Here is a 14,971-nt window from a genome sequence, read left to right on the forward strand (position 1 = left end):
GTATATAGGGGCAGTATTATAGTAGTTATATTCTTGTACATAGGAGCAGTATTATAGTAGTTATATTCTTGTTCATAGGAGCAGTATTATAGTAGTTATTAGTGTTGTGCGAGCATGCTCGACACTGCTCGGTACTCGCCCGAGCATCACGCTACTCGGGATGTTCGGTGAGCACCGAGCATTTCCAGGTTACTCGAGCGGGAGCTCAGGTCTCCGCCCTGCACGTTTGGCGCTCTTTACAGAGCCAATGAACATGCAGGGATTGCCAGCCAGTCACTGTAATGCCGCAGCCATGTTGTTTGTGGGCATTACAGTGATTTGCTGGCCGCACAGCGTCACCTCGAGTATTTAAAACCGGGCGCCGCCATCTTGGACACAGTCGCTCCGGATCAGACAGTGTAGGGACTGTGCTGCTAATTTAGGGAGAGATATATCCTGCAAAATAGTTAGTGTGGGGTCTGTAAAGGCTGCCAGATCAAACAAACAGTCCTTCTCAGGACTAATATCCATCCCAGATATCAGGCAGGCCGTCAGGCTGTATAGGAGACGTAGTGGTTATACCAACAAACGCTGCATTACACTCTTGTGTGCTCCTGTTGCTGATATTGCTGGACTTAGCTCCAGGTCTCGGGGGCCAGGAAAAATTTTTTTTTTTTCATTTAAATCCTCTTTTTTTTTTCCTCCTTCACATTGTACAAATACAGTGTCCCCCCCCCCCCCAAAAAAAAAGTGTGTCTCTGATTTTTCAGACAAATATATCTGTTGAAAACATTCTGGTGTAGGTCAGAGAAATAGAAGTGTGGTTTTGCAGTTCCATGGGCCATCTGTATCTAAAAAAAACAGTTTGAGTGTGTCGCTCACTGTTCAGCCGCAAATATACGTATTTTAAAAAGTCTGGTATACACCAGTAAATTATAACTGTGGTTTTGCTGTTCCACGGTAAAAAATCTCTATTATCCTGTTTTTGGCATTTTTTGCCATAAAAAAAAATAATAGTGTCTCCCTGATTTTTCAGACACAAATATATCTGTTGAAAATAGTCTGGTGTAGGCCAGAGAGACAGTAGTGTGGTTTTGCTGTTCCATGGTAAAAATTCTCTATTATCCTGCTTTTTTGCATTTTTTGCTGTAAGAAAAACAGTAGTGACTCCTTATTGTTCAGACACAAATATATCTGTTGAAAAGAGTCTGGTGTAGGCCCGAGAAATACAAGTGTGGTTTTGCAGTTCCACGGGTCAAATCTCTGTATTATCCTGCTTTTGACATTTTTTGCCGTAAAAAATAAATAATAGTGTCTCCTGATTGTTCAGACACAAATATATCTGTTGAAAATAGTCTGGTGTAGGCCCGAGAAATACAAGTGTGGTTTTGCAGTTCCACAGTTCAAACCTCTGTATCATCCACTTTGGGGCCATTTGTATCTAAAAAAAACAGTTTCAGTGTGTCGCTCACAGTTCAGCCGCAAATATATATATTTAAAAAAGTCTGGTATACACCAGTAAATTATAACTGTGGTTTTGCTGTTCCACGGTAAAAAATCTCTATTATCCTGCTTTTGGCATTTTTTGTCATAAAAAATAAATAATAGTGTCTCCTGATTGTTCAGACACAAATATATCTGTTGAAAATAGTCTGGTGTAGGCCCGAGAAATACGAGTGTGGTTTTGCAGTTCCACGGTTCAAACATCTGTATTATCCACTTTTGGACCATTTGAATCTAAAAAAAACAGTTTGAGTGTGTCGCTCACTGTTCAGCCGCAAATATATATATTTTAAAAAGTCTGGTATACACCAGTAAATTATAGCTGTGGTTTTGCTGTTCCACGGTAAAAAATCTCTATTATCCTGTTTTTGGCATTTTTTGCCGTAAAAAAAAATAATAGTGTCTCCCTGATTTTTCAGACACAAATATATCTGTTGAAAATAGTCTGGTGTAGGCCAGAGAGACAGTAGTGTGGTTTTGCTGTTCCATGGTAAAAAATCTCTATTATCCTGCTTTTTTGCATTTTTTGCTGTAAGAAAAACAGTAGTGACTCCTTATTGTTCAGACACAAATATATCTGTTGAAAATAGTCTGGTGTAGGCCCGAGAAATACAAGTGTGGTTTTGCAGTTCCACAGTTCAAACATCTGTATTATCCACTTTGGGGCCATTTGCGTCTAAAAAAAACAGTTTGAGTATGTCGCTCACTGTTCAGGCACAAATATATATATTTAAAAAAGTCTGGTATACACCAGTAAATTATAACTGTGGTTTTGCTGTTCCACGGTAAAAAATCTCTATTATCCTGCTTTTGGCATTTTTTGCCGTGAAAAATAAATAATAGTGTCTCCTGATTGTTCAGACACAAATATATCTGTTGAAAATAGTCTGGTGTAGGCCCGAGAAATTCAAGTGTTGTTTTGCAATTCCACGGGTCAAATCTCTGTATTATCCTGCTTTTCGCAATTTTTGCCGTAAAAAATGAATAATAGTGTCTCCTGATTGTTCAGACACAAATATATCTGTTGAAAATAGTCTGGTGTAGGCCCGAGAAATACAAGTGTGGTTTTGCAGTTCCACGGTTCAAACCTCTGTAGTATCCACTTTTGGGCCATTTGTATCTAAAAAAACAGTTTGAGTGTGTCGCTCACTGTTCAGCCGCAAATATATATATTTAAAAAAGTCTGGAATACGCCAGTAAATTATAACTGTGGTTTTGCTGTTCCACGGTAAAAAATCTCTATTATCCTGCTTTTGGCATTTTTTGCCTTAAAAAATAAATAATAGTGTCTTCCTGATTGTTCAGACACAAATATATCTGTTGAAAATAGTCTGGTGTAGGCCCGAGAAATACAAGTGTGGTTTTGCAGTTCCACGGGTCAAATCTCTGTATTATCCTGCTTTTGGCATTTTTTGCCGTAAAAAATAAATAATAGTGTCTCCTGATTGTTCAGACACAAATATATCTGTTGAAAATAGTCTGGTGTAGGCCCGAGAAATACAAATATGGTTTTGCAGTTCCACGGTTCAAACCTCTGTATTATCCACTTTTGGGCCATTTGTACCTAAAAAAAACAGTTTGAGTGTGTCGCTCACTGTTCAGCCGCAAATATATATATTTAAAAAAGGCTGGTATACACCAGTAAATTATAACTGTGGTTTTGCTGTTCCACGGTAAAAAATCTCTATTATCCTGCTTTTGGCATTTTTTGCCGTAAAAAATAAATAATAGTGTCTCCTGATTGTTCAGACACAAATATATCTGTTGAAAATAGTCTGGTGTAGGCCCGAGAAATACAAGTGTGGTTTTGCAGTTCCACTGGTCAAATCTCTGTATTATCCTGCTTTTGGCATTTTTTACCGTGAAAAATAAATAATAGTGTCTCCTGATTGTTCAGACACAAATATATCTGTTGAAAATAGTCTGGTGTAGGCCCGAGAAATACAAGTGTGGTTTTGCAGTTCCACGGGTCAAATCTCTGTATTATCCTGCTTTTGGCATTTTTTGCCGTAAAAAATAAATAATAGTGTCTCCTGATTGTTCAGACACAAATATATCTGTTGAAAATAGTCTGGTGTAGACCCGAGAAATACAAGTGTGGTTTTGCAGTTCCATGGTTCAAACCTCTGTATTATCCACTTTTGGGCCATTTGTATCTAAAAAAAAACAGTTTGAGTGTATCGCTCACTGTTCAGCCACAAATATATATATTTAAAAAAGTCTGGTATACACCAGTAAATTATAACTGTGGTCTTGCTGTTCCACGGTAAGAAATCTCTATTATTCAGCTTTTGGTATTTTTTCCGTAAAGAAAAACAGTAATAGTTTCTCCCTGATAGTTCAGATTGTTTAAAAGAGTCGGGTTAGGCCAGAGAAATAGAACTGTGGTTTTCATCTTCCACGGCTCTTATCTACTTTTTATTACCGTTTTTCCATTGATAGTGCGAGTGTAAGCTATTTTACTTCCTTTACAATGGGCATGGTGCGTGGCAAAGGACGTGGAAGTGGACGTTCTAGTGATGGTGCGTGCAGAGGACGGGGCCGTGGCCAAGGTGAAAATGTGCCACAACCAACAGCCACATCTTCTTGCTCCCACTTCTTGACCGAATTACTAGGGAAGCACAGAACAATACCAGTATTGCGAACTGATCAGTGTGAACAGGTTATTAATTGGATAGCAGATAATACTTCCAGTTACCTGGGCACCACCACCTCCGGTCTGTCTTCCACACGGTCGACTCTTAGTAGCCGTGAGTCTCGACCGCATACTCCTCCTTACCCTGATGCTCCTTCCTCCCACCATGCCGAGTATCGTCAGACAGCAACTGATCCCACACTTGGACACTCTGAAGAGCTGTTCACTGGTCCATTTCCAGATTTGTGCCCCTCGCCTGCTCCGCTTGAAGTGGTGGAAGAGGAGATCCCATGTTGCGATGCCCAAATATTTGAATAGCCACGGCCACAGGAAGTCGACGCTGGCAATTTGTCACAAGAGGTGGACAATGACGAGACACAATTGCCAGGAAGTGAGGAGGAGGATCGTGGTGCGCAAGTGGAAGAGGAGGAGGTGGTGGATGATCTAGTAAGTGACCCAACGTGGTAGGAGGACATGCAGAGTGAGGCCAGCATCACACAGGGGGAGGGAGGCAGAAAACCCCAACAGGCAGGAAGAAGCAGTGTGGTGGCCGCAGACAGAAGGCGGGCAACCTTTTCCCGTAACACCAACACGAGGGACGTTGCCAGTACAAGCGGTAGGTCTTCCAGAGTCTGGAATTTTTTTTAAAGACTCTGCTAATAACCCCAAAAAGGCCATTTGTACCACCTGCCATGCCAGCATCAGCAGGGGTGACAAAACTACCAGCCTGACCACCACCAGCATGATCAGTAGAGATGAGCGTTGTTCTACTCGAACTGTTCGCCAATCTCAAATTCGAGCTGTTTTGGGCGGTGTTCGAGCCGTTCGGCGAACACGAACAATTTGAGAAAAATTCGGCTGTTCGAGGTTATGTTCGATAACTGTTCGTGCACCAAAATCATAACTGGATTTTTTCTCAGTAATGATGAAAATTAATGTTAATACGCAGTTTGAGTGTACAGCGGGGTGGGGGGAGGGGCAGGGGATGGATCTCTGCAGGAACAATGAAGATCTCCATTTTTTTTTTCTCTTTCCCGCATTTACAGTGGGGAGGTGCAATCTGTCAGCCTATCAGCAGCGCACACACGGAGCGAAGTGCTTTTTTTCACACAAGCAAGGGCATGTGTCATTGGCAGTGTATGTCACATGTCCTTGCCCTATAAGACCAAGCCATTTTCCCCGTCGCCACCATTTTCTCACTGGTGCAGCTGCGTATTAGACGGCACCGCTGTTGCTGTGTGCGCTATACCTTGTTAATTTCAAGCCAATTTTCGCACAAATCTACAGATAGCTTGGGAGTAGGGAATAGTTGTGATTGCAGTCCTTTTAAGGACTAGGTTACAGCATTTCCTACGACTTTTATCAGGCAGGTCTGTGCTCTTAAATAGATAGATTGTGGGAGTAAAGACTAATTGTAATTGGAGTCCTTTTCAGGACTAGGTTACATCAGTTCCTATCAGTTTTTGCCAGGCAGGTCTGTGCCAGTGCTGTGCAAGTTTTTTTCACAGCATTTGGCTGAATCTAGCAAAGCTAATCCTTTTTGGCCTATTGCAGAGTGTGTTAGTCAGTGGAGTAGCCTATCTGTGTTGCAAGATATACCACCTGTGTATAGAATACCAATTTTTTTACTGCACCTAGTGAAGTAAAATCTTTTGGGCATAGCATCATTCTATTAGTCCATCTATACTGACCTCCATCAGGTTGCAAATTGAATATAATTTTTTTCTGCATCTAGCTCTGAAAAAATATTGGGCTTCTAGCTGTGTGTGGGACTTGTTGTATTAGTCCATCTATACTGACCTCCATCAGGTTGCAATCTGAATATATTTTTTTCTGCATCTACCTCTGAAAAAATATTGGGCTTCTAGCTGTGTGTGGGACTTGTTCTATTAATCCATCTATACTGACCTCCATCAGGTTGCAAACTGAATATATTTTTTTCTGCATCTACCTCTGAAAAAATATTGGGCTTCTAGCTGTGTGTGGGACTTGTTCTATTAATCCATCTATACAGACCTCCATCAGGTTGCAAACTGAATATATTTTTTTCTGCATCTACCTATGAAAAAATATTGGGCTTCTAGCTGTGTGTGGGACTTGTTGTATTAGTCCATCTATACTGACCTCCATCAGGTTGCAAACTGAATATATTTTTTTCTGCATCTACCTCTGAAAAAATATTGGGCTTCTAGCTGTGTGTGGGACTTGTTCTATTAATCCATCTATACAGACCTCCATCAGGTTGCAAACTGAATATATTTTTTTCTGCATCTACCTCTGAAAAAATATGTGGCCTTCTAGCAGTGTGTGGGACTTTCTCTATTAGTCCATCTATACTGACCTCCATCAGGTTGCAAACTGAATATAATTTTTTTCTGCATCTAGCTCTGAAAAAATATTTGGCCTTCTAGCAGTGTGTGGGACTTTGTCTATTAGTCCATCTATACTGACCTCCATCAGGTTGCAAATTAAAAATAATGTTTATCTGCATCTACAGTACCTCTGAAAAAATATTTGGGCTTCTAGCTGTGTGTGGGACTTGTTCTATTAGTCCATCTATACTGACCTCCATCAGGTTGCAAATTGAATATAACTTTTATCTGCATCTAGCTCTGAAAAAATATTTGGCCTTCTAGCAGTGTGTGGGACTTTCTCTATTAGTCCATCTATACTGACCTCCATCAGGTTGCAAATTGAATATAATTTTTATCTGCATCTAGCTCTGAAAAAATATTTGGTCTTCTAGCAGTGTGTGGGACTATCTCTATTAGTCCATCTATACTGACCTCCATCAGGTTGCAAATTAAAAATAATTTTTATCTGCATCTACCTCTGAAAAAATATTTGGGCTTCTAGCTGTGTGTGGGACTTGTTCTATTACTCCATCTATACTGACCTCCATCAGGTTGCAAACTGAATATATTTTTTTCTGCATCTACCTCTGAAAAAATATTGGGCTTCTAGCTGTGTGTGGGACTTGTTGTATTAGTCCATCTATACTGACCTCCATCAGGTTGCAAATTAAAAATAATTTTTATCTGCATCTACAGTACCTCTGAAAAAATATTTGGGCTTCTAGCTGTGTGTGGGACTTGTTCTATTAGTCCATCTATACTGACCTCCATCAGGTTGCAAATTGAATATAATTTTTATCTGCATCTAGCTCTGACAAAATATTTGGGCTTCTAGCTGTGTGTGGGACTTTCTCTATTAGTCCATCTATACTGACCTCCATCAGGTTGCAAATTAAAAATAATTTTTATCTGCATCTACCTCTGAAAAAATATTTGGGCTTCTAGCTGTGTGTGGGACTTGTTATATTAGTCCATCTATACTGACCTCCATCAGGTTGCAAACTGAATATAATTTTTTTCTGCATCTAGCTCTGAAAAAATATTTGGCCTTCTAGCAGTGTGTGGGACTTGTTCTATTAGTCCACCTATACTGACCTCCATCAGGTTGCAAATTCAAAATAATTTTTTGTCTGCATCTAGCTCTGAAAAAATATTTGGCCTTCTAGCAGTGTGTGGGACTTTCTCTATTAGTCCATCTATACTGACCTCCATCAGGTTGCAAACTGAATATTTTTTTTTTCTGCATCTACCTCTGAAAAAATATTGGGCTTGTAGCTGTGTGTGGGACTTGTTCTATTAATCCATCTATACAGACCTCCATCAGGTTGCAAACTGAATAAAAAATTTTTCTGCATCTACCTCTGAAAAAATATTTGGGCTTCTAGCTGTGTGTGGGACTTGTTCTATTAGTCCATCTATACTGACCTCCATCAGGTTGCAAATTGAATATAATTTTTTTCTGCATCTAACCCAGCCAATAGTTTTGGCCTAATACCACAGTTTGGCCACTCAGCTCTGCTCGGTTCCCATCAATTGTTTTTTTGTGTAAACAACTCCAGAGTTGTGAATTAGTTAACCACCAAAATGAGTGGAAAAAGGCCTGCTGCTTGTAGAAAGGGGAATAGGCGTGTTGGGAAGGGGATAAAAGGTTGTGTCCGTGGGGTAGGTGTTAAAGCAACAGTAACATCTGCAGAAGAAAGACCATCTTCCAGCCAAACTAAAATGTCTACTTCTTTTAGCGGACAATGTGATAAGATCCCTTTCTTACGGCCACGCCAATCGCTACAAATTCCAGATGAGGCACAAAAACAGCAGGTGCTTCAACGGATATCAAGTGCTCCTTTAAGTGGGCTCTCCTCCACATCAACTTCAACATCACAAATACTCCAGTCCTCAAAGGTGTCACCCCAATCGCACTTGCTTCCTCACAGCTCCCAAATCTCCAGCTGCCCGTCTGAGTATGAGGTAGAACAGATGGTTGAGTCTGCAGAGCTGTTTACTCATACTATAGCCTGGGAATCAGAGGTCGGCTCCAGCGCTTCTGTGAATCCAGACGAGGAAATGATCTGCACTGATGCCCAGAATCTTTATGAGTCGGATCCAGGACCAGACGCAGAAGGTTCTGACCATAATGTAGACCCTCATTCCCAAACTGTAACTCCTGTTGGTGGAGACAATGAGGAAGACGATGATAAGACTCAAATACCTGATTGGAGCGACAACTTTAGTTTTTTGTCAGGGCAGGAACAGGTTGGCTCTGAGGACGACGGGTGTGATAACGCACAGGGTGATGATGATGAGGTTGGATATCCCACTTACTGTCAACCCACAGTCAGCCAAGAGATGAGGTCAAAAGAGGAGGTGGAGGAAGATGCTAGTGACGACGAGGTCAGGTTGCGCCTTCCTGGACAGAGACGTAGTACTGGAAGCACGTCAACAACTGCATCCTCAAACACAACTCTGCCTCTCACCACAAGTCGTGGTGGCTCTTCAGGTCGCATGGGTGCTAAGCCTTGCATAGCCTGGGCATTTTTTCAGATCGATAAAGATGACCCAACTCGTGTTATCTGTAACATTTGTCAGCAAAAGCTAAGTAGAGGCCAAAAAATACATAGTTTGAGTACTTCATGTATGAACCGGCACATGGACATGAAGCATAAGTTGCAGTGGGAAGCTCAGTGTGCTACAATGCGGCCTAGCCGGCCGGGCCAACCACCGTCTGCCATATCTTGTGCATCCGCGGCCTCTTCATCCTCTGTGATTGGGGGGACAGCAGTCACACCTGTTTTGGGGCGCAGACCTGCCACCTCTTTACCCGCAACAGCCAGCGTGATTGGCAGCTCATCATTTTCTTTGGAGGTGGTAACACCAGCTGGTGTTGAGCGCTGTCCGACATCGATAGCACCACCTTTGGATCAAGGCAACCTAACATGTCCGCCTGCATCTTCCTCACAGACCGGCAGTTTGCCGGGGACACCCTTATCAACTCCGTCTAAGCACAATAGCCAGCCCTCGGTCCCTCAGATGTGGACAAGTAAAAGACCATTTCCTCCTAGCCATGAGAAAGCTAAGAGGTTGAATTTCACCATCTGCAAGCTCTTGGCTACAGAAATGCTGCCTTTCCGCCTGGTGGACACAGAGGATTTTCGAGACCTTATGTCCGTCGCAGTGCCCCAGTACCAGATGCCCAGTCGGCACTACTTCTCAAAGAAAGGTGTGCCTGCGCTCCACCAGCATGTCGCACACAACATCACCGCTTCTTTGAGAAACTCTGTGTGTGACAGGGTGCATTTCACCACAGACACTTGGACGAGTAGGCATGGACAGGGGCGTTACATGTCGCTGACTGGGCACTGGGTAACTATGGTGACAGCAGGACAAGGGGCTGCTGTCCAAGTCTTGCCGTCCCCACGAGTTGTGCGTCAATCCTCTTTATGTCAAAGTTCCTCCACTGCTTCTGCCTCCTCAACCTCCTCTCGGTCTTCCACCTGCACCCAAAGCCTGTCTGGTCATGCCACAAGCTTTCTAACTGCGCAGAAGGGATCCTGCACACCTCCTTACTATGCTGGCAGTAGGGCTCAACGTCATCAGGCGGTTTTTACATTGAAATGTCTGGGAAATGTGAGTCACACAGCTGAGGAGTTGTGGTCAGCTCTGGAGAACCAATTTCATGAATGGTTGTCTCCACTGGACCTGAAACAAGGGAAGGCCGTGTGCGACAATGCTGCAAACCTGGGTGCGGCCCTTCGCCGGGGCAATGTCACACACGTGCCTTGTATGGCTCACGTGTTGAACCTGGTTGTCCAGCAATTTTTAGCCCACTATCCCAGACTAGATGGCCTTCTGCAGAGGGCACGGTCGCTGTGTGCTCACTTCCGCCGTTCGCATCCCGCAGCTCAGCGACTTACATCTCTACAGAAGTCGTTGGGCCTGCCACTTCACCGGCTAAAATGCGATGTGCCTACCCGGTGGAATTCAACTCTGCACATGTTGCAGCGACTGTGGCAGCACCGACAAGCCCTGGTGCAATACGTTCTGACGTATAGCCTGGGCCAACGAGATCCAGAGGTGGGGCAAATCACGCTGGAGGAGTGGTCTCAGATCAGGGACCTATGCACCCTTCTGCACAGTTTTGAAATGGCGACGAAGATGTTTAGTGCTGACGATGCCATTATCAGCATGACTATTCCGGTGATTTACATGCTGGAGCACATGTTAAACAGAATTCGGAGTCAGGTGGTGGCACAAGAGGAGGTGGAGGAAGTAGAGGAGGAGGAGTTGTATGCGGAAGGGCTAACATCTGCAAGGTCCAGACGGTGGGCAGCACCAAGGCGGCAGGCATGTGAGGGTGGGGGAGATGGTTTTACCAGGGCGCATGGTAGCAGCCAAACTAGTGAGGAAGGTGCAGGAGCCCAGGAAGAAGTGGAGGACGAACTGATGGAAGACTCATCAGATGAGGGAGACCTTGATCACATTTCTGTTGTGCGAGGTTGGGGGGAGAGGACAGAGGAAGGAAGCATGATTGTTACCTCGCCACCAACACAACAGGGACTTGGTGCTCCTGGATGCGCAACACACATGAGTGCCTTCTTGCTGCACTACCTGCAACATGACCCTCGAATTGTGAGAATTAGAAATAATCCTGACTACTGGGTTGCCACACTGTTAGATCCCCGGTACAAAAGTAAATTTGCAGAAATTATTCCTGCCATAGAAAGGGATGCACGCATGCAGGAGTATCAGCAGAGACTGTTGCAGAATCTTACATGTGCTTTTCCACAAAATACCAGTGGTGCACGTAGTGAATCTCACAGTTCCAACTTGCCAACCGTGGGACCGTCAAGTGTTCAGCACTCAAACCGTAACAGAACCACAGTATCTGCTGGTAACATCAATTTTGCGGTATCATTTCACCACTTTTTTAGCCCATCCTTTGCAAGGCCACAGGAGACAAGAAGTCTGACACATAGTCAACGCCTAGAGACGATGGTACAGGAGTATCTCCAAGTAAACATTGAAGCCACGACTGTGTCACTGGACCCTTGCTCTTTTTGGGCTTCCAATCTGGATAAATGGCCGGAGCTAGCCACTTACGCCTTGGAGATCTTGTCATGCCCCGCAGCCAGCATTCTGTCTGAACGTGTGTTCAGCGCTGCTGGTGGTGTGCTGACAGAAAAGCGCACGCGGCTCTCCACTGATAATGTAGACAGACTCACGTTCATAAAGATGAACAAATCATGGATCCGAAACGACTTTTCTACCCCTGTGTCATCCTGGGGAGAGTAAAAGCTTGATGATTGGTTAAAATCACCCTACCAACCGTTTTAAGCTTTCAAATTACTAATCATGTTTATCTGTATCTTGGCTGGAAAATAATTTGGGCTTTGTAGCAGTGTGCAGCACTGATTCTATTAGGCCATCTATAATAAGCTCCACCAGATTTAAAATTACTAATCATGTTTATCTGTATCTTGACTGGAAAATAATTTGGGCTTTGTAGCAGTGTGCAGCACTGATCCTATTAGGCCATCTATACTAAAGCTTCACCAGATTTAAAATTAATAATAATTTTTAGCTGCATCTAGCCCGGAAAATAATTTTGGGGCTCCGAGATGCGCAAGACACATAAGTGCCTTCTTGCTGCACTACCTGCAGCATGACCCTCATATTGTCAGAATTCGAAGTAATCATGACTACTGGGTTGCCACACTCTTAGATCCCCCAAACTTTTCGATCAACCTTTTCATTTTAATAAAGACCAAAAAAATGGTCATTTTTGAAATTATAAGCATTAGCAGGTTGTTAGAAACTGAAATCAAACAGTTTTCAACTCAAAACTTTATTCTAGGTGATGTTACATTTTCACATAGGACCCCTTGTTCGAAAGGAGCTTCTGAACTCTCTCATCCATTGAATTTGTCAGGTTTTGGATGGTTTCTGCTTCAATTGTTTTGCATGAGGACAGAATACCCTCCCAGAGCTGTTGCTTAGATGTGAACTGCCTCCCGCCATCATAGACACTCCTTTTAATGATGCTCCAAAGGTTCTGAATGGGGTAGAGGTCAGGGGAGCATGGGGGTCACACCATAAGTTTGTCCCCTTTTATGCCCATATCAGCCAGAGATGCAGATGTTTTATGTGCAGCATGAGATGGTGCATTATCATGCAAAAAAATGATCTTGCTGTGAAATACACGGTTCTTCTTCTTGAACCATGGCAGGAAGTGCTGTTTGAGAAAATCCACATACATTATGGAGTTCATCTTTAGCGCCTTCAGGGATCCTAAAGGGGCCGACAATCTCTCTCCCCATGATTCCAGCCCAAAACATTACTCCACCTCCTCCTTGTTGGCGCTGTAGCCGTGTTTGCGTGGGGTGTCCATCAACCAGCCATCCTCCACTCCATCCATCTGGACCATCGAGCGCTGCACGGCACTCATCCGTGAACAAAAATGTTTTGAAATCAGTCTTCATGTAATGTTTGGCCCACTGGAGCCGTTTCTGCTTGTGTGAAGTGGATAGAGGAGGTCGACAGGATGGTGTATGCACAGCTGCAAACCTCTGAAGGACCCTGCATCTTGTTGTTCGGGGGACGTTGGAGGCACCAGCAGCTTCAAAAACTTGTCTGCTGCTATGACAAGGCTTTTTTGCCGCTGCTCTTTCAACCTGACGTAATTGCCTGTATGAAAGTGTCCTCAATTTGCCCTTATCAGCACGCACACGTGTGTACTGTGAATCAGCTACATACTTCTTGATTGCCAAGACACTTCATCCTGATCATCGCACAATGTTGATTGTAGTCATGCCTTGACCTAAACACTCCACAATTTGTTGCTTCTCAGCAGCCGACACATCCTTTTTCTTTCCCATTTTGGCAGAAAATGTAGGCTGCTTAATAATGTGAGACAGCCTTCTTAAGTAGTCTTGCCTTTCATTGGACACACCTGCCAAACTAATTAGCACAGGTGTCTGCAATTGCTTACAGTGATATAAAGAGCCCTGACACACATCACCATCAATGAGTTTAACTGACAAACAAACAAATTCTTCCCTTATCACTCCTAAACACTTTTTGCATAACAATTTGGAACACAGTGTACATGTGCTTTTCCACAAAACACCAGTGGTTCACGTAGTGAATCTTACAGTTCTAACTTGCCAACCGTGGTCTGTATGGAGTTGTTCAATAAAGGGCCCAAAATTAAGATAACATAGATGGGAGAGGTCTCTATGAATAGGAATTCCTAAGTATTTGATACCCTGTGAGGGCCAGGCAAAGGGAAAGTTGGACTGGATGGAATCCTATATGGATTTGGGGAGGGAGACATCGAGGGCCTCAGACTTCGCTGCATTGATTTTAAAATTTGACCATGTAACAAAGTGATCTATTTCAGCCATAACAGCATGGATGGATATATGTGATTGAGTGATATATACTAGGACATCATCAGCAAATAGAGAGCACTTGTACTCGGTGCCTCCCACCTCAATCCACCTAATATTGGGGTTATGGCGAATTGATGAGAGCAGGTGCTCCGTCACTAGGATGTATAAGAGAGGGGACAGAGAACATCCCTGCCTTGTCCCATTGGTGATTGTGAAAGGTGATGAAAATGTTCTGATGCGCCCCCTGGGCCTTGGGACACCCGGAGCCGGACCCTTTTTGGTGGATGCTGGTGGTTGTAGTCTCCGTGGCGGCGACCCGGTTCCGTGGCTCAGGGTGGTCAAACCAGTGGCGGAACTATTTATGTGGTTTTGATGTTTAAATGTCCGACTACGCCACCCGTGGATTGCGGTCAGAGTGAACCGCCGCTCCAGGGCAGACCGCTGAGGCTGGTGTTGTGGGTGCAGCAGAGCGTAGCATAACTCCCCACGGGAGGAGTATAGCCTCAGGGCAGTGTATGCGGAGGATGGGGGTGATGGTGCAGGGCAGCAGCAGTAACGACACGGAGTCAGTGATGCAGTCCAGGGCCTTTACTCACAGTTCTTATTATCCAGACCACGTCTGCAGGTAACGGCTGCCCACGTCGTACTGTGCTCACCAGGTGAGGGGCTCAGACAACTCCCAGATAACTTTGGAGCGCTTCACAGGACCCCCTTTTTGTGTCCTTTGTCTGGCCTTTCTTACCAACCCTTCTGTCCGGCTGCCTCGGGCCTCCTCTTGGTAAACTTGGCGCCAGTTTCCCTGACCCTATGTGGTGCCTTCCTAGCGGGTGTAGCGAGGGGCTGCGCCACATAAAATGTCACAGCCTCCTGTTTCTAGCTGAGGGTCGTTTCCTGCCTCCACTAGTTTCGGGGACCGGTCTCCCCCTTTGGCCTGACCCCTCCACGCAGGTGGATTCGGGCGTGCGGTGGCGACTCGCCCGTCCGCACCCCTGGGATCCCTTCGTTCCTCGTTCCTGGAGCCTTCTCCGCTCCTCTTCCTTCCTTCTTCCTCTTCCAGGCCTGGGTCTCTGTTACTAGGCCCGCCTCCGGAGCAGAGCTCATGCAGAGCCCCTGCT

Source organism: Phyllobates terribilis, unplaced genomic scaffold, assembly GCF_046119375.1.
Source record: "Phyllobates terribilis strain yellow unplaced genomic scaffold, ASM4611937v1 Scaffold_4__5_contigs__length_816908805, whole genome shotgun sequence".
NCBI classification, from domain to species: Eukaryota; Metazoa; Chordata; class Amphibia; order Anura; family Dendrobatidae; genus Phyllobates; species Phyllobates terribilis.